The sequence below is a fragment of the Halichoerus grypus genome, chromosome 4, assembly GCF_964656455.1.
Source record: "Halichoerus grypus chromosome 4, mHalGry1.hap1.1, whole genome shotgun sequence".
NCBI lineage: Eukaryota > Metazoa > Chordata > Mammalia > Carnivora > Phocidae > Halichoerus > Halichoerus grypus.
Genome location: NC_135715.1, coordinates 165,932,149 through 165,956,080, shown reverse-complemented (window position 1 = coordinate 165,956,080; position 23,932 = coordinate 165,932,149). Strand labels below are relative to the sequence as shown.

General features: G+C 42.4%; 1 long non-coding RNA gene across 14 annotated transcripts in view; it reads left to right on the top strand.

Annotated features, from left to right (window-relative positions):
- The window catches only part of LOC118522037 (uncharacterized), a 302,008-nt gene that overhangs the window by 9,365 nt on the left and 268,711 nt on the right, over nucleotides 1-23,932 (top strand). The window contains exon 2 of one of the 14 annotated variants that reach the window (XR_013447345.1): nucleotides 17,398-17,588. The exons of 12 other annotated variants lie outside the window; for them this stretch is intronic. This is a non-coding gene — a long non-coding RNA (uncharacterized LOC118522037). Of the gene's footprint in view, nucleotides 1-3,160; nucleotides 3,456-17,397; nucleotides 17,589-23,932 lie in introns of those variants that run through there. One more of the 14 variants, XR_013447350.1, reaches the window with a different exon arrangement.

Below are 23,932 nucleotides of genomic sequence, written 5' to 3'. Positions count from 1 at the left end.
GCTCCCTTCCCTCTTTGCTTCACTAGCTGCTACTCCCTAGCTGAGTTTTGAAGCGTACGTCATTAGCTCTGAGCCCTACCTAACTGTTCTCCTCCCCACACCAACACCCAGTCTGGTTTAGGAGCCTCTTTGTTTCCCTCAAAGTGCCTATCACACTTAACTGGTCATTATTTGATTGTCTAGTCCCCTGCTAGACTACAATCTTTATCAGGGCAGAGATTACATCTGCCTTATTCATTGCGATATGCCTAGCATGATGTTTTTCACGTTGCAGTTCAGTAAAATTGTTTTGAATTAATAAAAGTGGTTTTTCCATAGAATATTATATCCATGCATGAAGGTGAATTTTCTTGTGGCCAAGTTTGTCTAGCCTGAAGTGGAAAATATAATTTTCTTTTAGTCTGCTTTTCAGCTGTTGGGTTTCCATGTTATCATTGCCTACGCCATAATCCTAGTTGTCATTTGGTGCTTCTTTCCGCCTCAGATTCAGCTATCATTCAACTGCTATGTGATGTCTCACTGGGATCTTTGATGTCTACGTGCTAATTTAAAACTGAGATAACTTTTCTGGGGTTCAGTTTCCTCAGCCATGTATTCAAGATACCTAATTGACTTGCACAAGATGAAACTGTAAATTTGAAGATGGATTTGAATTTAGAGCTCCCAATTCTAAATTTAGCTTTCTTTTTTTTTCATATATCATGTTGTCTTCCTATTCCCATCTCTGCTCCATGTCTACTAGGCCATGGGTAGCACCTGTATTACTCAGTGACAACCATATTTCATAATCTTACCATATGTAACTCCTCCACAAGCCTTTTTTCCTCCTCCCCTTTCTTCTGTTTATCACTTTTTATTAATTTTCTTCCCATTTCCACTCTGCTGGCTCCTCTCCCAAACAGTGGCACTCAGGGTTTATGAAAACATTCTCAGGCCTGTCCTAATCTTGTATATGGATTGAGGACTTTAGTGATAATTGGTTATTTCTATTATCTGCTCTCCTTACTTATATCTATTTCAGAAGTAGATAGGAGAAGAGTTTTAGAGATTTGAGCCAGGGCACATACTATCTGGGCTCCTGATCAAACAAGATGATTAAATACATGCTTTTTGCTCTGTTCTTTCCTGACCCTCCATAGTACAGGAGTAAGAAAAGTATGAACCCTTATGGTAAAGGCAGAACAGTGCCACCCTGCCCCTAGACACTCATATCCTAATTCCTGAAACCTATGAATATGTTAGCTTACCTGGCAAAAAGAACTTTGCAGATGTAATAAAGTTAAGGATTTTGAGATGGGGAGATTCTTTTGAATTATTTGGGTGTAATCACGAAGATCCTTATAAGGGAAAAAAGAAGGCAGGAGAATTCGAGTCAGAGAGAAGGAAAAAAAATCGAAAGATGCTCTGTTTTGAAGATAGATGATGAGGTCATGAGCCAAGGAATACGGAAGTCTCTAGGATATAGAAAAGGCAAAGAAACAGATCCTCCCCTAGAGTGTCCAGAAGGAGTGCAGCTTTGCCAACACCTTGAGTCTAGCCACCAAGATTGATTTTAGACTTCAGACCTTTAGAACTGTAAGATAATAAATTTGTGTTTTAAGCCATTAAGTTTGTGGTAATTTGTTACATTGACAATAAGAAATTAATTCAGCTCCCTAAGGACAAAAAGAACAGGAAAGGAAACCATAGCAGTTGAGAAAATTCAGCACATGCTTAGAAGATGGGATAGATGGAAGAAAAGTAACAGATGGAAGATGGAAGAAACGGATACCTGAGTGCCTGCAGGAGGGAGAAGGCATAGCAACAAGAAAGGAAGTAACTTGTCCTGTAGAAGCCCAGAAGCATTCAGGAATTAGAGGTCACACCTGATATATCCCATTTAGAGAGCCCAGGAAAAGAGGACAAAGGGAGGCCTACAGAACATTTGGCTAAATATGTAAGTTATAAATCCAGCTAACAAACTGCTAACTAAGGTATATTCTGTCCTATCTTGAGAAATGCAGAGAAGGGACTTCCATTTGGGGGTACACCCATGAATTTAAAGAAATTAATCAGCATGAAAGAGAGAAACCAACAACCATTCAACCAACTAACCAACCAACCAGAACGCCTGATGTATCTGACATTATTGAGATGAGAGTTAAAGTGGTGGAGAGTGATATGCACTTAGACAATCACATTAATGAAAAAAAAAACAATTATTGACTCCAGAAAAAAAAAAAAAAAGGCAGGAGAGGAAAATTAATTGTAGTCTATTATATGGCTCAAATAGAATAGAATACAAGGCTTTAAAAATGTAACTACCAATTATTAATCTAATTAAAGGGGCACCTGGGTGGCTCAGTCGTTAAGCTTCTGCCTTCGGCTCAGATCGTGATCTCAGTGTCCTGGGATCGAGCCCCCCATCAGGCTCCCTGCTCAGCTGGGAGCCTGCTTCTCTCCATCTCCCACTCCCCCTGCTTGTGTTCCCTCTCTCACTGTCTCTCTCTCTCTTTGTCAAATAAATAAATAAAATCTTTATAAAAAATTAATCTAATTAAAATTACGATGGGGTGCCTGGGTGGCTCAGTTGGTTAGGCGACTGACTCTTGATTTCGGCTTAAGTCATGGTCTCAGGGTTGTGGGATCGAGTCCCCTGTTGGGCTCTGTGCTCTGCGTGGGTTGTGCTTATCCCTCTCCCTTCACCCCCCGCCCCCCGCATGCTCTCTTTCTCTCTCTCAAGTAAATAAATAAAATCTTTAAAAAAAAAAATAAAATAATGATATATAATTAAAGAGCATGTATGTGGTGGGCATGCAGAGAGGGAGGAAAATAAACCCTCATTTCTATAATGCAAAGTCAATAGGTAATGCCTAAAGCAGAAATACCAAGTTGCCACAATTAAAACATGTGTAGAGATATGGAGGTCAATTCCAAAGAACCAGTTAAAAAAATTCACAGTGGCTATCTCTAGGGTAAGGTAAGTATTCGGTGAGAGGGCTGTGGACTATTCAAACTATGAACATGTATATCTTTGATAAAACTAGATTCTTTTTTAAAAAAGGAGGGGGATAAAAGATGATCTTAAGGGGAAAACTATTGAAGATACTTTCCTGGGTTTGAAAAACATGAGCATTAAGATTGAAGTGACATGGTGACTTCTGAGCTTAACATGGTTGAGATGTAAAATCCTTCCATAGGGTGGAACATCACAAGTCATGGCGTAGGCCGTCAAGGGGGTAAGGAACAGCAAATATTTTGAACAAGAATATAATCTATCTCAAAGGGAACCCCTGAAGAGAAGAGAGGCAAAAGGAATACTTATGACAGCACCTGTGAGAAGGAGGAAGAGAGCTTCAGGAGGAAGGTCAGGTTGGCGAAGGGGGAGAAATGGAAGGTGATAGCTTTGTGACAAGTCTGACCATTAGATGGCCGCTTCTCTGGGCATAGGATGCTAGAAGATTCGGAGTGGTGTGGTAAGAGACTGCTGTTTCCTCATCAGCTTTTTTTTTTTTTTTTTGTACAAAGTGAGTTTTTTCAAAAACTATGTAATGTAATAATTTAATATAAATTTAAATTATTTTTTAAGTGGGTAGAAGTTTACCTACACGGTGTGTTGTGTGCTTGTGTATGTGCGCCTCCGTGACGTGCGTGTGTCCCGTGTTTGCATTTTTGTGTGTGTTTAGGCAGTTCTTCTGAAACTGTAGCTGGGAATTTTTATTACCTGTCTGCCACAAGCTCAGTACAGAAATTGAGAGCAAGCATTTATAAACTTTAATAGCAATTCAACAGAGTATTTTATGTCTATTGAAATCAGTAAAACAAAATGTGAGGGTTCTATTTTGTATTCTTTGTTTTTAAATTTTTTCCTCGTAATTCATTTTTACTGTATTTTACAAACATCTGCATTGGATTGGAAATTTAAAAAAATGTGGTCCTTGGCCACAGTTTTAGAAGCACTGATTTAGGGTATTCAAGTAAAGCTCTAGGATGAAGGTATTTGAGAATTACGGTCCGAGGACCATCAGCAAGTGGCCGGTGCTATAGCTCTCATTATGCTGCCTTCTGCGCGATTGGACTTGGAGAATTTTATGTAAAAAGAACAGAAGCATATTGAGGTCAGTGCTCCTTGTCCTTCCGTGACAAAGTTATTTACAATATCCTCCTCTTCATCCAGCTTGCCCTCTCAATAAAGCACCTGGAAAGAGTCCAAAGAAAACAGTTGTCTTTTCCAAGAAACCATGGGAAAACAGCATCAGCGACCCTGAGGTGAAGACATTTGACTTTCTACGGTTAACACGCTTACTTTTTTTGCAGTCCTGTCCAAATTCTGCATTTTTGCCAGCACTGCTCTCATGTTAATAGTCAAATACTTAAGGCACAAGTAATAATAATATAAAAACATAGGGATTCTCTTGCCTTTTTAACTGGTTCATTAGGTTCTTGCTTCTTTCCCTTCAGGCTTTATGCTCATGCTACCCAAAGCTTGTTAAAAGGAGACCAAATATCCATACTAAATGTCTTTGAGGGCTTAACAACTGGTGCTTTTACTGTGATAAAGTAAAATACAGTTTATTACAGATTGCATTTCAGAAGTACCAGAGCTCATTTCTTCCCCGGAATAGTGACATTTCTTTTCAATATATGAGCAAAAATGATGAAGTAGTCAGTAACTCTGTCAGTTTTAATGCTGAAGTTCACATGTATTTTGATAAAAGGCTTCTGGTCTCTGTTGGTTGTGGTTTAGTCATGAATGTTGTCTTGGTGACCCTGGAAAACAACACAGCCAACTCCTGTCCTAACAGGAATTGTGATTGCCTATACTCAGGTGCGGGATATAGAGGTTTAAACCACACCCTGAGAAGCATCCCATCTCTGCACAGTGCAAGGCTGTCAAAACCTGGTTAGTTTCTGAGATAGGAGTCGCTGTGTCTCCTAAAACTCACCATATCAAGGCATTTGACTTGTGCAGTTAAATACTTAACGAGTGGTTTTCAAGTTTTCTTTTTTTCACACAACCCATTTCTACCAAGGAGTGCTATCTATTTTCAAAAGCTCCTCCCACCCATGCTTGTAAGCCCTCCCCCTCTTCCTCCTTCTACAAGGAATTTAGTGAGAGTTTTCTTGTTTGGGTGTGTAAGGATGATAGGGAAGGAGTGAATAAATCTTTTTACCTTTACACATCACCAAGCAACAAATGAGCATAAGAACCCTTAGAAACGTCAATGTCATGATTGCCAGTGTCCCTTCTCTGTGTAGACTTTTCTTTTTTTAAAGATTTTATTTATTCATTTGAGACACAGAGATACAGAGAGAGAGAGCATGAGCAGGGAGAGAGGCAGAGGGAGAAGGAGAAGCGGGCTCCCTGCTGAGCCAGGAGCCCGATGTGGGGCTCGATCCCAGGACCCTGGAATCATGACCTGAGCCGAAGGCAGATGCTTAACCATCTGAGCCACCCAGTCGCCCTCTGTGTAGACTTTTCTTAGCAAGGAATCTGGTCCTGTCAGCCAGATTGTTGTATTTCAGTATTTGACATATTTTTTTTTAAAGGACCTGTCAATGACAATTTACAATTTATGGTTCTGTATACTGCATTAACCACAGTGTTGCTTCTTCCAGGAAATATCTTCTTGCCAACAGAACTTTGAGGAAGACACGCATGCCCATGCCTCCTCAGCACAAGCAGATTTTATATCATTAGGGTCATGCATTTGCAGATCAGAAAAATAACTTTGTTTCATCCTAATCTATTGGGTGGGAATGAATATCTTCACAGTTCTGAGATCCTCTTAAAATAAGAGGTCCCTTAGTAATCTGTTCTCAAACTACAAAGGGGGGTTATAAACATCAGTGAAATGGAATTGAATTTACTAGAATTTGGCATGCTCCCAGCCCTGGCTCTTGACAGGGTGGCGTCTTATTCTAGGATCACGGAGTCTTTTCTCTCTAACTGATTTTCTTCCAGGATGGGCCCCATCCTTTTTTTGTCCCTCCCACCAGTAAACTTACCCTGTGTAGATTTCATCTAACCAATCTGTAAATGTTATTGTCTAATATGTTACCGTCTGACACCTGTAATGTTACTAATATCCATTCTATGGCACAGTGCTAAATAGTTTTTGTCACTGTGGTTTTAAAATGAACCAGTAGAATACTTTTGTATTTGTGTGTCAGAGTTTCTCCTACTTCTTCCAGGAAGGCAGCACTGAATCATTTTCAGGACTTTTTTTTTTTTTTTAATTGAACTCTAATCGACATACAATATCCTGGTTTCACTTTTATATAACCTCATTTGTCATTGTTGGTCCAAGATTAAACAGATAGTGTTTGCACTTTAGGCTTACATGATGCAAGGTGTGAAAAGACTTATAATCAAAACACTGCTGAAGCGGCTTCCTGCAGCCCAGGAACGTTTACCGGCATTACCCATAACATAGCACGAAGCCAAAGGAGTTTTAAAAACACCCTCTCTTTCTTTCCATTGGGACTTGTCCTAAATTGTTGTTCACTGTCAGAGCTCGCTGCACACATACACGCAGAGCACCTCTGGTGTGTAAGGAGGTAGATTACCCATTCAGGGATGAATTTGCCTACCCAGACGGGCTCTAAGCGCCTCGGGGCTGGGGACAGAGTCTTACTCATTGCTTTAGGCCAGCACCTCCTTCTGTGCCTGTTCATTGACTAGAACAGAGTGAACCAAACTCAACACCCAAAACACAGAGCACAAAAGACTGGAACGAGAGGGCTGAGTGGAAGAGAGGGTAGGCGTGAAAGACCCGGGCTAAAGATTAGATTCTTAAAATTCTCAAAGGTGAGGAATTTATTAAATCAGAGGCGAAGGATTTCTAAGGAAAAAAACGGCAGAGTACAGAGATTGTATGGGGGCATACAGGAAACACAATGGTTTTCTTCACCGCTTGGAGCTTTCTCTACGAAGGGTGGGGTGGGGTACAGAGCGACTTCGCTGGATTGTCGTGAGGTGGGATGAAAAAAATCCCTGTATCTCGCTTAGCACTGCCCCTGACTCACTGTAAGAGATTAGTAAGTATTAGATATTTTTATCACCATACTTATTGCATCCAGTTAAAAGATAATTTTGTGTCACTAAGAAAAAACCATCAATTAAACCATTACATGATTTCTTATCAAAATTATTTTCTATTTATTGAAAAATTTTAGACTGATTTAGACAGATTTTAAAAATCATGTTTCATCCTCAGGCCATATATATACAAAGGAACCGTAGTATGTTCAGAGTCTAATTTGTCAGAGACGTTGATTTTCCTGTTTTCTGTGATATCAAGTGTTGGAAATTAGAAATGCAGCACTCCTAAAATGAATCCTCTGCCGAATCCCAGATTTTCTTGCAAACCACTGCCACACAGTCTCCTTGTGGCTTCTTCTGTCTTTCCAGGAAGTGCCCACAGACCATTCTCAGGCAACAACCAAATTCACAATCTCTCTTCAATTCCTGTACGTCACATCCTAACTTGCTTCTTCCATGGTCTTCCCCACGTTAGTTCATGGTTAAGTCCATTGTAGGAGTTGCTCAGGACAAAATTCCTGGGGTCACCTTTGTCTGTCCTCTGCTTGTTACACCCCACGTCCAATCCCACCAAGATTTCAAATCCAGAACTTGGCTCCCATCTGCCTTCCTCCACTGCTGCTTCTCTAGCCTAAGGCATCATCATCTTTCACCTATAACCACCTCCAACAGGTTTTTCTGCTTTTGTCTTGGCCCCGTTACAGGTCTATCGTCAACACAGTGGCCTGAACGAATCTTGCAAAACTAAGTCAGCTCTTGTCCCTCCTCTACCTGAAACCAAGCATTAGCTGCGGGTTTCACTCAGAGTGAAAGCCAAAGTCTTTGCAATGTCCCCCCTCCCCCGGCCCTACATAATTGATGCTCCCTGCTTCACCTCCTTCTTCCCCTCCTCCCTTCTGGGCACTTCCTCCAGACTCATTAGCCTCCTGGCTGGTTCTCAGTCTCACCAGGCATGCTCTATTTGCCCTCTCTTTCCTCTGCCTGGAAACTGCCTCCAGGATCTGTGGGCTTAACTCCCTCACGCCCTTCAGGTTTTGCTCACGTTCTCACTGAAGCCTCCCTTGGCCATCTGAATTAATACTGCAACCCGAACCTCCCTCTCTACCCCAGTCCACCCTGCCTCCCTTAACACACTCCACGTTTTCTTTTTCCATAGCACTTAGCAGGATAACATACTATAAAATTTACTTATTGATTACGGTGGATTGCTTATTAGATTTCTCACAAGGGCAGACATCTTTAATTTGTTCACTGATGATTCCCAAGTGCCTAGAACAGTGCCCGAGAGGCATCCACTCAATACTTGTTGAATTGCACTGACGTGTGATAAATCCCATGACTTAGATCAGCACAAGGTGCCACGGAAGTGTATGGAAATGGCCCGCACTGAGCATGACTTAGATCAGCACAAGGTGCCACGGAAGTGTATGGAAATGGCCCGCACTGAGCATGACTTAGATCAGCACAAGGTGCCACGGAAGTGTATGGAAATGGCCCGCACTGAGCAGGTCAAGAAAGATATCGTGAAGGAGCCGATGCCTCAGCTGAACTTGTTTACTGATAAACAGACTGAGGTGGCTAAAGGAATCACGAGAAGCAATGAAATCACAGATGCGAAATCGTCCCTTGGGTATTGTTTCAGGGGGAAATTCAGATTGGACACTACCTATGATTACCTTACTGAGTAAGGAAGTCAAATCCCATAGGCAATAAACTTTGTAAACAGATGTTTCAACAAAGCTTAGTTCTGTCTGGGTGTACCCCATTGTTATCGTGAGCACTGATAACATTTCACAGTCCAGCTACATTGGCCAGGAATTCCAGTCTGACCAGCCTCAATCTTTGTTTTGGTCAGTAGAGTAGCCAGTCATGAAATGCTGAGGTTCTGCTAGCCAAAATAATAGTTAAGGAAGTTTATAGTGATTATCTTTAGAAAGGAATGCAACGACATAGAGATTTTTCTCATTTGAGGTGTTCTTTCAGTGCAGACCAAGGATTGTTCTCGGAGAGAGAGCCCTAGCTATTTCAGTACTTGGGACGAGACACAAATCCACTCTCAAATCAGCTTTCTAACTTACAATGTATGATTTATGTGTTCTTGACAATCTGTGCCATCTGGTGGCTTCATATTAAATAATTATTCTTGATAATTAGATGTCAAGCTCAGTTGTTTCTAGCTATTGGAGGAGTGTATGTGCTGTCAACACATAAATATAACACATTTTAGAATTTGTATATGCTCTTTATAAAGTTTACCTGTGCCCTTTGAATTTCAGTAGGCAGGTACAAGGCCCTTTCTGCCTTCCAAATGTTGACTCTTTTCATAGAATCACCTAAGCTCAGTCCCTGGGTGACACACATTAATCAATATGCATTATTAAAATGACTAAATCAAATAAATTTTGATCCGGAAGAAACATACAGTTTAAGCCTCAAGGTGTTGGGGAAATTGAACTTAGTGTACTCTTGTATCTATAAAATAGGTCTCATCATAGGCCCCATTTCAGTCTTTATGAGAATTAATACGTGTAACACGAGTTAATATATGTAAGTCTTTGGCATATTTCTTTTATTAGTAAACTTTATTTTTTTTAGAACAGTTTTAGATTTACAGAAAAAGTAAGCAGACAGTACAGAGAGTAAATACACCTATATATCCTCCCCTCACCCCACCTCAAGCTCAGTTTCCCATTATTAACATTGTACATTAGTAGGTACATTTGTTACAATCAACAAACCAATACTGATACATTACTATTAACTAAAGTCTGTAGCTTATTCAGATTTTCTGAGTAATGCCCTTTTCTGTTTTAGGACCCATCCAGGATACTATATTACATCCAGTAAAATTGTGTCTCCTTAGGTTCTGTTTGCTGTGACAATTCTCTGGCTTTCTTGTTTTTGTTGACCTTGACAGTTTTGAGGAATACTGGTCAAGTACTGTAAAATGCCCCTCTACTGGAATTTGTCTTTGGCACATTTGAAGGCTTACAAAAATGTTGGTTGTTATTATTATTACTTCAAATTTGGGTTAAAATGTGGAACAGAGGTGGGATGTTGGGGGGATAGTTTTGCTGGATGTTCAGTATTAATTAATTAATTATTATTATAATAAAAGATTTTATATTTATTTGAGAGAGAGAGAGAGACAGCATGAGCAAGGGGAGGGCCAGAGGAAGAGGCAGAGGGAGAAGCAGGCTCCCCACTGAGTGTGGAGCCCGACATGGGGCTCAATCCCAGGACCCCAAGATCATGATCTGATCCAAAGTCAGATGCTTAACCAACTGAGCCACCCAGGGACCCCTGGATGTTCAGTATTTTAAAAAAAGATTTATTTTGAGGCTTGGTCAGTTAATGAGTGCTGAAAAACTGGACAAATTTGGTTTGCCTACATCCATCCTTCCATCTGTCCGTTCGATTCAATAGATATTCACCAAGTCTCTACTGTGAAGGTAGAAGTGTGTTACATGTTGAGGATTCAATAATAGAGAAAACAAAACTGCCCTCGTGGAGCTTCTGGTCAAATAGGGAGACAGTTAATAAGCAACTAAAGAAATAATCTAAAAGATGGCTTATCACAAACAAGGAAAATAAAATATTTTTATAGTAAAGAATATCTCCGTAGGTGAGGTGAAGAAGGACTACTTTATTAGGATGGTGTATTAGGGTCAGATTTAACTGGAAGGGACAGAAAACTTTAAAAAAAGAGGCATCAGCAAAATAGGAATTTCCTTGTCATGTTCAGGAAGTCAGGGAGTCAGTCCAGAGCTAAAGCGGCAGCTGCATAGAGTCAGGACCCTGGCTCCTCCCATCTCGTTGCTCTGCTGTGCATGGTTTCATTCCCTAGGAAGATCTCACGGTCTAGGACATTTCCTGGGGCTCCAGCCATCACATCTGAATTCCAGCCAGCATGAAGGTGAGAGACAGACAAGAAACACCCCTTTTCCCCATTTTTGCTTATTTCTTGCTGACCAGAACTTAGTTGTGGCCTTACCCAGCCATTTTACCTAGTCTTTATCCAGGTGGCCCGATAATGCAGCTACCCATCACAAGTGTTACTGCTATAGAATAGCAGCTCTAAATGCAGCAAAATCACCTGCAAGACTTGTTGAAACACAAGTTTCTCATTCAGTAGGAGGCAAGAATTTGCATTTCTAGCAAGCTCCCATGTGTTGCTGATACTGCTGGTCTGGGACCACACTTTGAGAACCACTACCCATCCTAGAAGAAGGGGAGCATGGATATTTGGGGAGCAGTCTCTGATTTGGAGCATACTTTGGACTTTGATCATTCACATGTTTGTACTGAAACAGATTATGCTTTCTGAGGTCAAGTATCTCATCTTTGATATGTCAGATCTGGATAGCTATACCCAATTTAGTCATTTTTGAAAGAGGTTGGTGTTTTGGTTATCTACTGCTATGTAACAAACTACCCCAAAACAAGTTTAAGGCATTCATTCGCTTGTGATTTTGTAGGTCTGCAATTTGAGCGGGACTCAGTGCAGAAGGCTTGCCTCTCTTCTCTATGTGCGGGTCAGTCGTGACTAAGGCTGGAGGAGGCAACAAGGCTTCACTCACTCATCCAGGGCTGGGCACCTTGGCGCTTCTCTGGGAGACTCTTTCTAGCAGAATAGCCTGAACTTCCTTACTTGGAGGCTTGGGGCTCCAAGAGGGTGAAATGGAAATTCTAAGTCTTCCTTAAGTCCTAAGCCTAGAAATCGCACTCAGTCCCTCCTGCCAGATTCTGTTGGTCAGAGCGAGTCACAAAGCCAGCCCAGATTTAAGGGGAGAGGACTCCAACTACTGATGGGAAGGAAGAGTGGCCAAGTCTCATCAAAAAAGAGCATGTGATTGAGAAGGATTATTGTAGCTGTCTGGTAATAGTCGGCCATAGTCAGGAATGTCAATTTTATAGTAGGAATCCCTTATCATTGTAGCTATGGACATAGACCATTCATTGTGTTTTATCCTTACCAGGACCAGAGTATGAATTTGGATAAAGCACTTCCAAATTTTTTTGGTGCACTGCTAGAAAAGAAGTTGTGGCAAGATCAAACAGGATTTTAGAAAGTCTTGTTGGTTATCGTAAATAGCTTTCTCATACCTTTATAGATGTAAAAGTTCAAGCATGAGGAGAACACTATTTGGAAACAAGTTCATCAATATTTTCTTGCTGGCCTTCTTTAGATACATGGCTATTTTGATTCAAAGTTGTGATCTCCAGTTTTGAAAGTCAGCATTCAAAAAATGTTCTCACATCCATACAATGTGAATGAATGCTCTAAAAGGTCAAGTTCATAACATATTTTTATATGTTGTATTACTTAAGCTGAGAGTAAGAGACGCCTCTCCCTCCGCCCCCAATGAAATCTCTACAAGTGCTTGAAATTTTACCAGGAGTGATTATTTGTTCAAGCATTGCTCATTTTCACTGGATTCTTGCGTAGCAAATACTTCTGGGAAAGGAAGGGTGGAAGTAAGTAGCACTGTACTATGAATAATTTAGAGGAACAGGCTTCTCAGAGAATTCTGAGTGTCCTGGATGCCTTTGGAGGAAGGGGGTGCTGAAGGCAGGAGCTTGGCCAGATGGGGGTGGGAGGGTGAAGAATGGTTAAGATAGAGCTACCAAGCCCCAATTTCTTTACCTCAAACGGACTGCTGCTTAGGTGGCATGCATTAGGCTTACGTGATGTTAAAATAACCAATTCCGTACCGGCTTTTTATTGTGGAGAGAACATTTTGTTCCTATAATATGATATCATACATTCTTTGTGTGTGTGTGTGTTTCTAAACATTTCTCCACAAAGAGTATTTCTTTCTTTCTTTTTTTTTTTTTTTCACAAAGAGTATTTCTTTACCCTTAAAATAGCTCCAGCCGCCTGCTTGGAGGTTTTTTCTCTTACAATAACTTGTAGCTTTTGTGATTTTCCTTTGGATTGCACTATCTCCTCCAGCCCTCCCGTCACCCTATTTTCCAAGGTCTGGAAGACAGTGCTGGCGTGCCCTTGAGCCTCTGGACTTGCCTGTCCACTGTGGGAAGATTCCAGCGGGGGCGGAGGCAGTGCTGTTTGCTCACCAGGTGTTGAGTGGACCAGAGTGGAGCTGCCCCACAGTGGTGTTTTCCTCGTTTGAAAAGCAAGCTTATTTCCGTCTTTGATTTCCTTAAGGGCACGGGGTCTCTCCGTTTCACGTATGCCTTCACCCAGTGAAAACTAATCCAACTCAGAAACCCCGAAGGGTGACCTTCTCGGGAGCTGCCTTTGTTTGAGGAGCTAACACGGTGCAGAACTGCGATTTTTATTATTCCTGCAGAAAGCCAGAGCCTATTCGCTGGTTCGGATGAAAAGCTCTGTGACTAACAGGACTCTTTCTTCGTTGCTTTCTTTTCTTGGGTTACATTTCTCCCATTAGCTGCCAGGTTGTTTCACAACATTTCTCCTGACCGAAGTGATTTATCACGCAGAGTGAAGGAGAAGTGGGGACTGCCTGTTTTCCTTTGACCCCCTGACAGCAGGGGGTTCTGCTCCTGCAATCAGGACAGGCCCCAGCCCGTCACTTAGGTGGTGTGGGCCGAGCAAAGGAAACTTGACTCACAGCTGTTACCGTTCTGGAGAAGTCCCGGGATATGGGGCGGTGAGCCAGTTGGGGTGCAGCCTGCCTCCTGGTTCTCCCTCCTAAAGCCAAAGGCTCTTGGAAGACAAGCCTTGGTTTTGCAGCCAAACTAAAGATGGAGGTCCTTCTGCTGTAGTCCCGGGGATCTACTGCGTATGGATTTTACAGTTAGCCAGCGGCTGCTGTGACCGAAACCGGAGTGACCAGGATTCTGTCTCTTTTAAGCCTCAGTGTAGGCTCCCACCCGCACCCCCTAAGCTGGTTGGCAGGATCCCAGGGGATACCCGCAGGCTGTTGAAGACTCCTCTTGTTTGAGTGTCCTGCGTTGCTCTCCTTAGTCACTCTTTTCTTCCCAACCACTTCATACAGACAAGCCTGTTTTTTTTGAAAATAAGCGGCAGTCGGGCAAATCCAATTAGTAGCTTGGTGTCATGACAATAGCTGAAGAACCAGGTAATAAAGACACTCTAGTCTTGACAGCTTGCAGAGGTCCACCTGAAAAACAGGTGAGCCATGGGCAATGAAAGAATTAGAGGAAAGTGCCCATTTGCTCGCAAGGTGGCCCAAGCAGATGTCAACAGGTGCAGAACAAATGTAAATACAGTCCCTGGTATCCTCTTGGGGAAATCTGTGCTGAGAGGTCTTCCAGCCTCTGTGCACAGGCTCCAACTAGCGCCTAGAGCCACCCCAGTGTCTGGGCCGGTCCTGACAAGTCGGGAGCTGATCAGTGTACTATAAAAGCGTAACCGGGAAAGGAGAAACCATGCTGAGCATTTGAAACAGAGGGAATTTAATGCAGATAAGTGTTTATACGGGAGATGGAAGAGCTGAGAAGCCAGACAATGGATGGTGAGATAACCCAAAGAATGGAAATAGCTGGAAGCCACTGCTACTACTGAGCTGGAGGTCAACGGTGGGGGCGGGGGAGGGGGAGGGGAGGTGCTTTACACTAAAGCGGAGGAAGAGGCATGAGGGTTGCGTGGTGTCTGTCTGCTGAAAGCTGGGGCCGGAGAGGAGATGCCAGAGACACTGCCTTAGGCAGAGAGGGAGGCGGCGAAATCCCCTGGGAAACGCGGCTCACAAGGGTCAGTCTCCTGGGATCCAGCTCAGAGCAGCAGAGATAACGACTGGCCCAGGCAAGGAGCCCTGTGCGTGTGTGTGTGTGTGTGTGTGTGTGTGTGTGTGTGTGTGTGTGTCTTGGGGAGGTGGGGGGAGGTCGGAATCGAGTCTCACTGGGAGCAAACCTTGTGTCTGCGGGGCCGGGAGGGGCTCCTGGCTGCCATGACTCCTACCAGCAGCAACATCTCCTGTCAGCGGATCCTGGGGGAGAGCACAGTGGTCACGAGTGCTGTGTCAGTCTCGCTAGGAACGTGGGGCACGGGGATGTATGCATTTATTCAAGAATCACTGAACTATAGTTTTTGCATTGTACCTCCATAAAATGTAAAAACACACCCCCACAAAGAGTATTAGGCTCTGGAGTCACACTGTTTGCTACTGGCTAGCTCTTATAGACTGAATTGTGTCCCCTCCTCCCCCTCCTCCAAATTCATCAGTTGAAGCCTTAGCTCCCAATGTGACTGCGTTGGGAGATGGGGCCTTTAAGGTCACTAAGGTGGGGCTCCTGGGTGGCTCAGTCGTTAAGCGGCTGCCTTCGGCTCAGGTCATGATCCCAGGGCCCTGGGATCGAGCCCCACATCGAGCCCCACATCGAGCCCCACATCGAGCCCCACATCGGGCTCCCTGCTCTGCGGGGAGCCTGCTTCTCCCTCTCCCACCCCGCCTCCTCCCCGCTTGTATTCCCTCTCTCGCTGTCTCTCTCTTTCTGTCAAATAAATAAATAAAATCTTTAAAAAAAAGAGGGTCACTAAGGTTAAGTGAGGTTATAAGGGTGGCGTTCCTAATCTCATAGGACTTGTGTCCTTGTAAGAAGAGAAAGGGAAGCCAGAGATCTTTCTTTCTCTACACAAAAGAAAGGCTGTGTGAGGACAGCAAGAAGGCAGCCATCTGCAAGTCAGGAAGAGAGGCTTTACCAGAAACCAACCCTGCCAAGCACCGTGATCTTGGTCTTTGAGCCTCCAGAATGCTGAGAAAATAAGTTTTTGTTTTTAAATCACCCAGTCTGTGGTATTTGCTCCAGCAGCCTAAACTGACTAATAGACTAGCTGTGTGACTTTGAGCAAATCACACTACTGTCTACCTTATTTCTTCATCTTAAAAATGGAGATAATACAGTTCCCACCTCACAGGATTTTTGGGACAATTAAGTGAGATAGGAGTTCAGAACACTCAGCATAGAGTAAGTATGCACGTGTAGCTCTTGCTATTCATACCCCTGAATTTCTGCCTCAGTCTCCCTGCCTGGAATTCTGGGTCTCACCTCTCCTCAGATGCTGTCTCCAGCCCCCTACCCTCACACAAGATCTTGCTGGTCCTCTCCCTGTATCCTCTTCCTGGCATCCTCCAGCCGACATTTGGGGTCCTGGGGCGTTGCTCAGAACTGTCACCTGCCTTTCTTTTAGCTGTCTGTGCTCTGCTTGCTGACACCATCTCCACCCTAAGAATGTCATGTCCCTACAATTATGTGCTTTGGTCCATTTACCAAGTGGCTTGTGGCTGAGCCAACTGTATTGGTTTTCCATGACCCCATCCTTTCTGGTCCTGGCTGCATCCCACCAGCCTGGGTGCTTAGGTTGACTCGGCATACTTCCCACCCCTGGGAACACTCCAGGCTACTTGCACAGACTCATGGAGCTGTGGCAGCTCTAGATTTTTCTCTTTTTTTCTTTAAAATTTTTATTTTTAAAATTTTATTTATTTGAGAGAAAGAGAGAGAGAATGAGTGAGAAAGCATGAGCAGGGAGAGGGAGAAGCAGACTTCCCGCTGAGCAGGGAGCCCGACGCCGGGCTCGATCCTAGGACCCTGGGATCATGACCTGAGCAGAAGGCAGATGCTCAACAGACTGAGCCACCCAGGTGCCCCAGCTCTAGATTTTTCTGTCTAGAAATACATTGGGCTGGAAAGGGGTGAGTGGATGAACCTGCTTTTATATGTATAACAAAATGCTATTTTATGTTGTTGTTTTTAAACTTACATTGTGGACTTATTTGGGGTGGATTTGGGGAGAAATAATGAAATTATGTATATGTTTGGGGTTGGGGGCTATGCTCACAGGCGGATTGGAGACAACTTCCCAGCGTCAGTCCCTTACTGGGCACATTGTTGCTAGTTTTATGTGGTGTTAGAATCTGTGGTTGTCTGTGTGAGATTTGTTGGGTCATTTGTAAGCAGTGGTTCTCAGCTTTGTAATGAATCATGTCTATTAGTTTCCAATTACCATATATCTCAAATTTAACAGCATAAACCAACACACACTTATTTTCTCACAGTTTCTGAAGTTTTTAGTCTTTTAAAATTGTGCAGATGATACAAGCTGGTAATAACAAGTTTAAACACTGAGAAGTTTATAAAGTAAAAATGATAACATATGTCCTTATTCATCTCTATTCTAACTCCCGGAGAAATGATTACTGGTCGCTGTGAGTACATCTATACACATTTTTTTGCAGGCTTAGATGAACATACTCCCTTTTTTTGTGTGAAACAAGAATGAGCTCACACTTCAATTAGGTGGGACTTCTGTTTGCAAGTGATAGAAACTCTGTAATCAACCATTTTTGGCAAAAAGAGGAATTCACTGGCAGAAGAATTTAAACCACAGGACTCAATGTCTCTGTCTTTCTCTCTGCTTCTTGCAGACCAGCATACTCCACAAGCTGGAACTCCGGTTCACAGAGGCTGGCTGGCTCCCAACTCCAGGCTTCCCCACACAGAGGGCTTATCCCTTGCCTTTAGCTCTAAATAGAGCATTCCCAAGAAGGACGTTGACTGGCCGCGAGTATCATTTAAAGTACTTTTGGCTGCAGATAACAGAAACCCCAACTCAACTGTGAGTGACTTAATAGAGATTTGTTTTTTTCATGGAACAAGATGTCTAGAGGTACGCTTTGTTCTAAGCCCAGCGACACCATGCTTCCACATCAGTTTTTTGGCCATTCTCTTGGTCCTCCCCTGAGGGTTGCAAGATGGGTACAGCATCTCCACGCATCATGTTCTTAATTTGACAGCGTCTTTCTTTACTTGGCTTCTCTCAAAAGCAAAACCTGAGATACAGGCTGTTGTGCAGTGGCCCGGGGAGTTGATGGCAGGGAGCGGGAGTTAGGACTGAGGGAGTGAATCCGGGAAAGAGGGACAGCCAACATAAGGAAGCATTACTGTGTGGGATGGTGCTGTGGGCGACCTGCTCGCACCTCCTGAGGGGCCTTATGAAATCTATCTCAGGACTGTGTGCTGGGGCACAAAGAGGGGAACATTCTTCTCTCAGCATGCTCCCTCCTCCCCTAACTAAACAATATGACAATGGACATATTTTCCAGTCAGTGAATGTGTATATGGCATACACAGTTCATAGCCGCGTCGTTATACAGATGAGCCACACTTGCCTAGTCTACTAACGGGTATTTAGACTGAAGTCCTGGTTTTATATCAAGTTGTCATAAACATTGAAAGGGGCATGGCTTTCCTCCCCCACCTCCCGGTCCCAGAACTGAGGAACTTTTATCCCATTTCAAGGCTTTGGCACGTTGAAAAATATAGCAATATTTCATCTTGCCAAAACATAACTATTTCACACTAACCTATTCACAACAAAAATAGAAAAGAGGTAAAAATAACTTCTGAGTAGCCAAATAGATGTCAAAGACTTACAAATTCCAGCTGGACTGGGCAGCCCCATGTGCAATGTCACTCTGGTTTGGGCTGAAATCTCGTGCACTTGCAAGAGAGAGCTTTGTTAGGAGCCTGTTTAACCTCATTTTACTTACAATTCTAACTGGCTTGGTATCCTAGTTACTATTTCCACAAACGAGAAGGGGAAGGAAGCTGCTAAAGGAAGCCACACTGCCAACTCAAATCAAAAAAGGGACCACTGACAGTAACAAAAACAAAATAGCAGAAACAATAACCCAAAACCTTTTTTAAAATGTCCCAAACATGTAAAAGAATACTGGTATTCCACCTACTCCTGCGGAACAGGAAAATAACGGAGGTTCCCAGCCAGAAAGAATTGTTAAAATCACATTCAGAATCCTCTTGACAAGGCATGGTAATAAAGAATTTATTTTATGCTGTTATATCTTTTCATGCAGTATTGATTCAGTATGATTGTTCTTTTACGCAATATTTTGGAGAGATTTCCCAATATGTAGGTTTCAAATGATGAAAAAGTTGATTCTAAAATCTCTGGGGAACATCACTGTCCCCACAACTGGTTTCCATGGAGTTTTAGCCAAAAAATTTCCTCCAGCAAACTGGTTGGGTAACCATACAGAATGATTTCTCTAGCTCTCTGCATAAGAGCCTCCTCCTCTCATTCAGGCCAACAGTGCTCCATTTCATGAGTGCCCTGGGACAGTCACTAGCCGTCCTTGTACAGTGATGGGTTAAGGTAGGTAGGCAAATGTGGAGACTTTTATCTATCCTCCTGGAAATCTTCCAGAAATGTTAGAGGTGAGCTGGAATGGAAGGGGCAAGAAAATAATCTTTTTTTCAGGAAGAAAGGAATTTGAGAACTTTTTTAAAAAAAGATTTTATTTATTTTTGTGTGTGTGAGAGAGAGTGAATGAATGGGGGGAGGGGCAGAGGGAGAAGCAGACCCCCAGCTGAGCAGGGAGCCCAATGCGGGACTCAAACCCAGGATCCTGGGATCATGACCAGAGCTGAAGGCAGATGCTTAACCGACTGAGCCACCCAGGTGCCCAAGAACTTTTTCTACAAAAGTTCTGTATATAACAAAATGTCATTCCTTTCTTGTTTAGTTTGTCTAATTAGTAAATGGTTATATCCCAGCTGTGGTATCAGTTAACCAGGATATTAGTGTGTTCGTGAGTGTGTGTGCACCCACTCACTTGAAATTGGCTTATAGCATTGAATAGAGAATTTTTTTTTTTTTGCTTTGTTCCAGAATCTTGTTACTTATTACTATTATTACTGGTATTAATGTTACCACTCCATTTTGTCCATTCACTGTTATTTCTTCCTTTGTTCTTCCTGTTTTTTTGTTTTGTTTTGTTTTACATGTTGTGGTAGACAAAATAATGCCCCCCCCCAAAGGGATGCATGTCCTAATCACCAGAAACAGTGTATATGTTATATTACATGGCAAGAGGATTTAAGGTTGCAGATGGAATTAAAGTTGCTAACCAGCTGGCCTTAAAAGAATGAGATTATCCTGGATTATCTGGTAGGCCAAATGTAATCACAAGATTCCTTAAGGGAACAAGGCAGAGGCAAAAAGTCAGAAACCGAGAAATGGCACTGTGAGAAAGACCTGCCTTTGATGATTTTGAAGATGGGACTCACCAGTTAAGGACCATACAGCCTCTAGGAGCTGGAACAGGCAAGAAAAACAATCTCTTCTACAGCCTCCAGAAAGGAATGCAGCCCTGCTGACACCTTGCTTAGCCCAGTGAGACCCATTTTGAACTTCTGACTTCCAGAACTCTGAGGTGATAAATTTGTGTTGTCTTAGGTCACTGAGTTTGTGACAATTTGTCCCAGCAGCGGTAGAAAAAGGAATACACACTTAAGACATATTTATGAGGTGTTTACTATGTGTTCAACATTGTGTATGAGGAGAAGATACAGAAATAATGTAAACCTTGTCACACCTTCTCTCAAGTGACTGAGGGTTCAGAAGATGAAATAAGGTTTTATTTCTGTTATACAGACCTTTAGCTGTCATTGTGTAATGCTCCTAGTTGCATAAGTAACTTGATGAATCTAATCACCCACATTTATTAGTACCCTTTCTCTGCCAGGAGCTGTGTATGCAATGATAAGGGAGATACAGTGATGAACAGTTACTTAATATGACCAAGAAGAATTCTTCCTCTCTGCTACAACACAATCTGCGCCTCCTGCCATCTTTTTCTAGTCTCTCAATTCCTCAAACTCCAGATCTACAAAATAGTTGGAGCAGAGGTTTTCAACCAGCAGTGTATGTGGTTGAAGGGGCAGGTGAAAATACAATGCCTAGACCTGCCCCCGGAAATCCTGATGACTCAGTAGTCTGAAGAAGCATTTGGCTGTAGGCTTTTTGGTGAAAGCTCCCAATGTAATTCTTTACCTTGCTTTAGAGAGTGAGATAAATATAGCACTAATATGCTACAAAAGAAATGACCTGTTAAGCGTTTTTTGTTTTTTTTTTTTGTTATCATATAGGTGGTACCATGTTATTTATTGATTTTTAAAATTTTATTACATTATGTTAATTACAATGTAATGCAATTATAAATTAACAAGAGAGCCATTCAAAATCTATACATTTGGGAATTAACAAAGCACATTCCTAAATAATTCATTTTTGGGATGAAGAGGGAGTCAGGGTGAAACTGCAAAATATTCAGAATGAAACCACAATGATAGTAGTATGTATCAAAACCACAGAAAGCAGCCAAAGTGGCATTCAGAGGGAAATTCATAGCCTACAGGTGATTAGAAACCACGGAAACTTGAACATAAAGTACCCAGCTTAAGAAGATACAAAAGGCACAACAGAAGTAAGTCCTAAAGAGTGGATGAGTTTGCAGAAGATTGCATATAAAAGCAAAATCAATGGAGCAAAATATTCTCAGTGGAATTGATTAATGAGACCCAAAGTTTGTTCTTTAAAAAAAATGAATAAAACAAACTTCGGTTGTGATAAATAAATGGTAGTAGTAATAGTAGTAGTGGTGGTGGTGATGGTACCAATAGGGAAATGCGTATATAATGCTCTGTGTCAGACATTTCTTCCTCACTAGACTCATGTGCTTCCCTATATTTCTGGACCCTCTTTCCCGTGAGTGCCATGCTGGTGGATGAACTGGCAACGAAGTAGTATTGTGCAATGCTAAGCCAAAGCATTTAAGAGCCTCCGTGTGATCCTCCGGCTCCCTCTCTTCCCCTCCTTCTGCTGTTGTGAGCTTGAAAGCCAGGTGCTGAGATAGAGAAGCCATTCCATGGAAGCAGCCTGGGTGACTGTCCACGATAACTGACATCCCCAAATGAAGGACAGATGCTCCGGGGAGTTGCTCAATTGACATGGCACTCTGTGTGAGCAAGAAATTAAACCCTGTAGAGTAAGTCACTGACTCATGTTTTAATGTAGCACAGCCTGGCTCATCCTGACTTATAATTCATGTTTCATAAGATGTGGCCTTTCTAGAGGACCTCTCAGTTGTTCGATAAATACCTATAATGTAGACAAGGTATTGTGAAAGTGTAAGTGCAGGGAGCAAGTCGAAATGGAGAGAGAAGCCGAGCTCTTCAAAGTTTATTATTTTTCCAGTTTGTTGCCAGACAAATATACCTGAAATCCCAATCAGTTACCAAGACCTCCTGGCCCAGGTTGTTTGTGTCCATACAAATACATCCACCTCAAAGCCTGTAGACAGGAAGGGTTTCGAGGCACCTCCTTTACTGTTTTCTGTTTAGAATATTTCTTTTAATTTGTTAGTTTACTGTTGCTTTAGGAAGATAGTAAAACCATCAGCTCTTTTGTTGATTTCTAACTCCAATAGACTATTAGTGTGATTTATCACGATCACGTCATTGCAGCATTTTTCTCACCAAAATGCGAACATGGAAACAAAACACAATGAACAGGTCTCTGCATTAAATGACCTGTAACCGAATTTGAGCTGATTTCGTTGCTAATTCTCATGTTCAGAGTGCAGTAGAGCAAGCCGTTCATTTACATTCACTGAAACGCTAGTTCCGTGTTATTTGTACAGGAATGTTTTAAAGTATCGTATTTCTGAAATGTATGGAATGTTGAAGCATGCAGTGGTTTGGCCTATGAAGTCAGCTTGTCTGAGTTCATATCCCAACTCCACCACCATACTAGCTAGGTGAACGTGGGCGCTATTTAACCACTTTGAGCCTCAGTTTCCCTTTCTGTAAAATGGGAATAACAAGAGTTACCACCTCAAGGGGTTGTGGTGGGGATTAGAAGTGATACTCTATGGGAACTGCTCAACAGGCATTGTTCGGATGCTGGTGGTGGCGATGGTGATGCTCATGACTGAGCAGGTTTGAGAGTAGTCTAGCCACACGGGGCTGGCACTCACGAGCCGCTCTGCCTCTTACTACTTGTGTATCTTTGAGCGACTTACCCTCTCTCATTTTCAATTTTCTCATGTATGAATGAGGATAATTATAGTTATCTGGTACACCTGTTGGGAAGATTTAGTCAAATAGAGTATTACAAATAGTGTTTAGCACAGAGACGGGTGCTCAACAAATGACGGCTATTATTATGCAAACCAGAAATCGGAAAACTGCTATTTAGTTTACCTCGATAGCACAAATACCATTCAAAATAATATTCTGTGTTACCCCGCTCTTCCACTCTTTCCTGTGGCCTTAAACATCGTTATTATTATCCTCTGAATTACAGGTCAGATTCTGATACCAAGAATTCCTGGATGCTCTCCGATATTTTTGTTTTTATATTTTTTAATATCTCGATTTCATGAAGCTTCACACCTGGAAACTTGAAAATCTTTTTGTTGCTGTTATGCAGATTTGACTCATTGCTGCTGGGTTTAACTCGGAGTCCGAGTTTTTGTTTTTCCACTTTTTTCTCCTTTCTTCCTCTTTCTGTCAGTCTTCCTTCTGGTCCTCCCTCCTTGGCTTCTTCCCTTCCTTCTTTATAATTAGACAGACCTCCAACTGTAATCCTGGAAACTCCCAGCAGCACGAAGGACTAGATTTGTTCTGTGGAAGAACAATGCTGAGAAAGCAACATCTAGGCTAACACTGACCTTTTTTTGGGTACCAGATGTCCATCTAATGGTGATCTACTTGGCCATGCAGAGGCCACCAGGGCTCCTATGGCTTTTGCTCTCATTTCTGCTTAAACTTTACATTCTCCAAACGCACTGTTCATTTCAGGTTGCAAACATTTCATAATTTTTAACCTATTTTTCTTTCTTCGATGCTACCGTAAGCGTATTAGCTCCCAACTCTCTCTCTCTTGCTTACTAATTTTAAGTCCTTAAAGAAGATGGCAGTCAAAATCCCATCTCGTCTTGCAAAGTACCTCAACAATATAAAAGGGTATGGCTTTCGGGTCAAGTCCCAGCCATGCAGGGGAAAGTGTTCTAGGCAAAGCCAACAATTTCTTCCTTGGATTCCTAGACTATATCCATTTGTTTGTTTGGCACCAAGCTGCATGGGAAATTGAGTTAC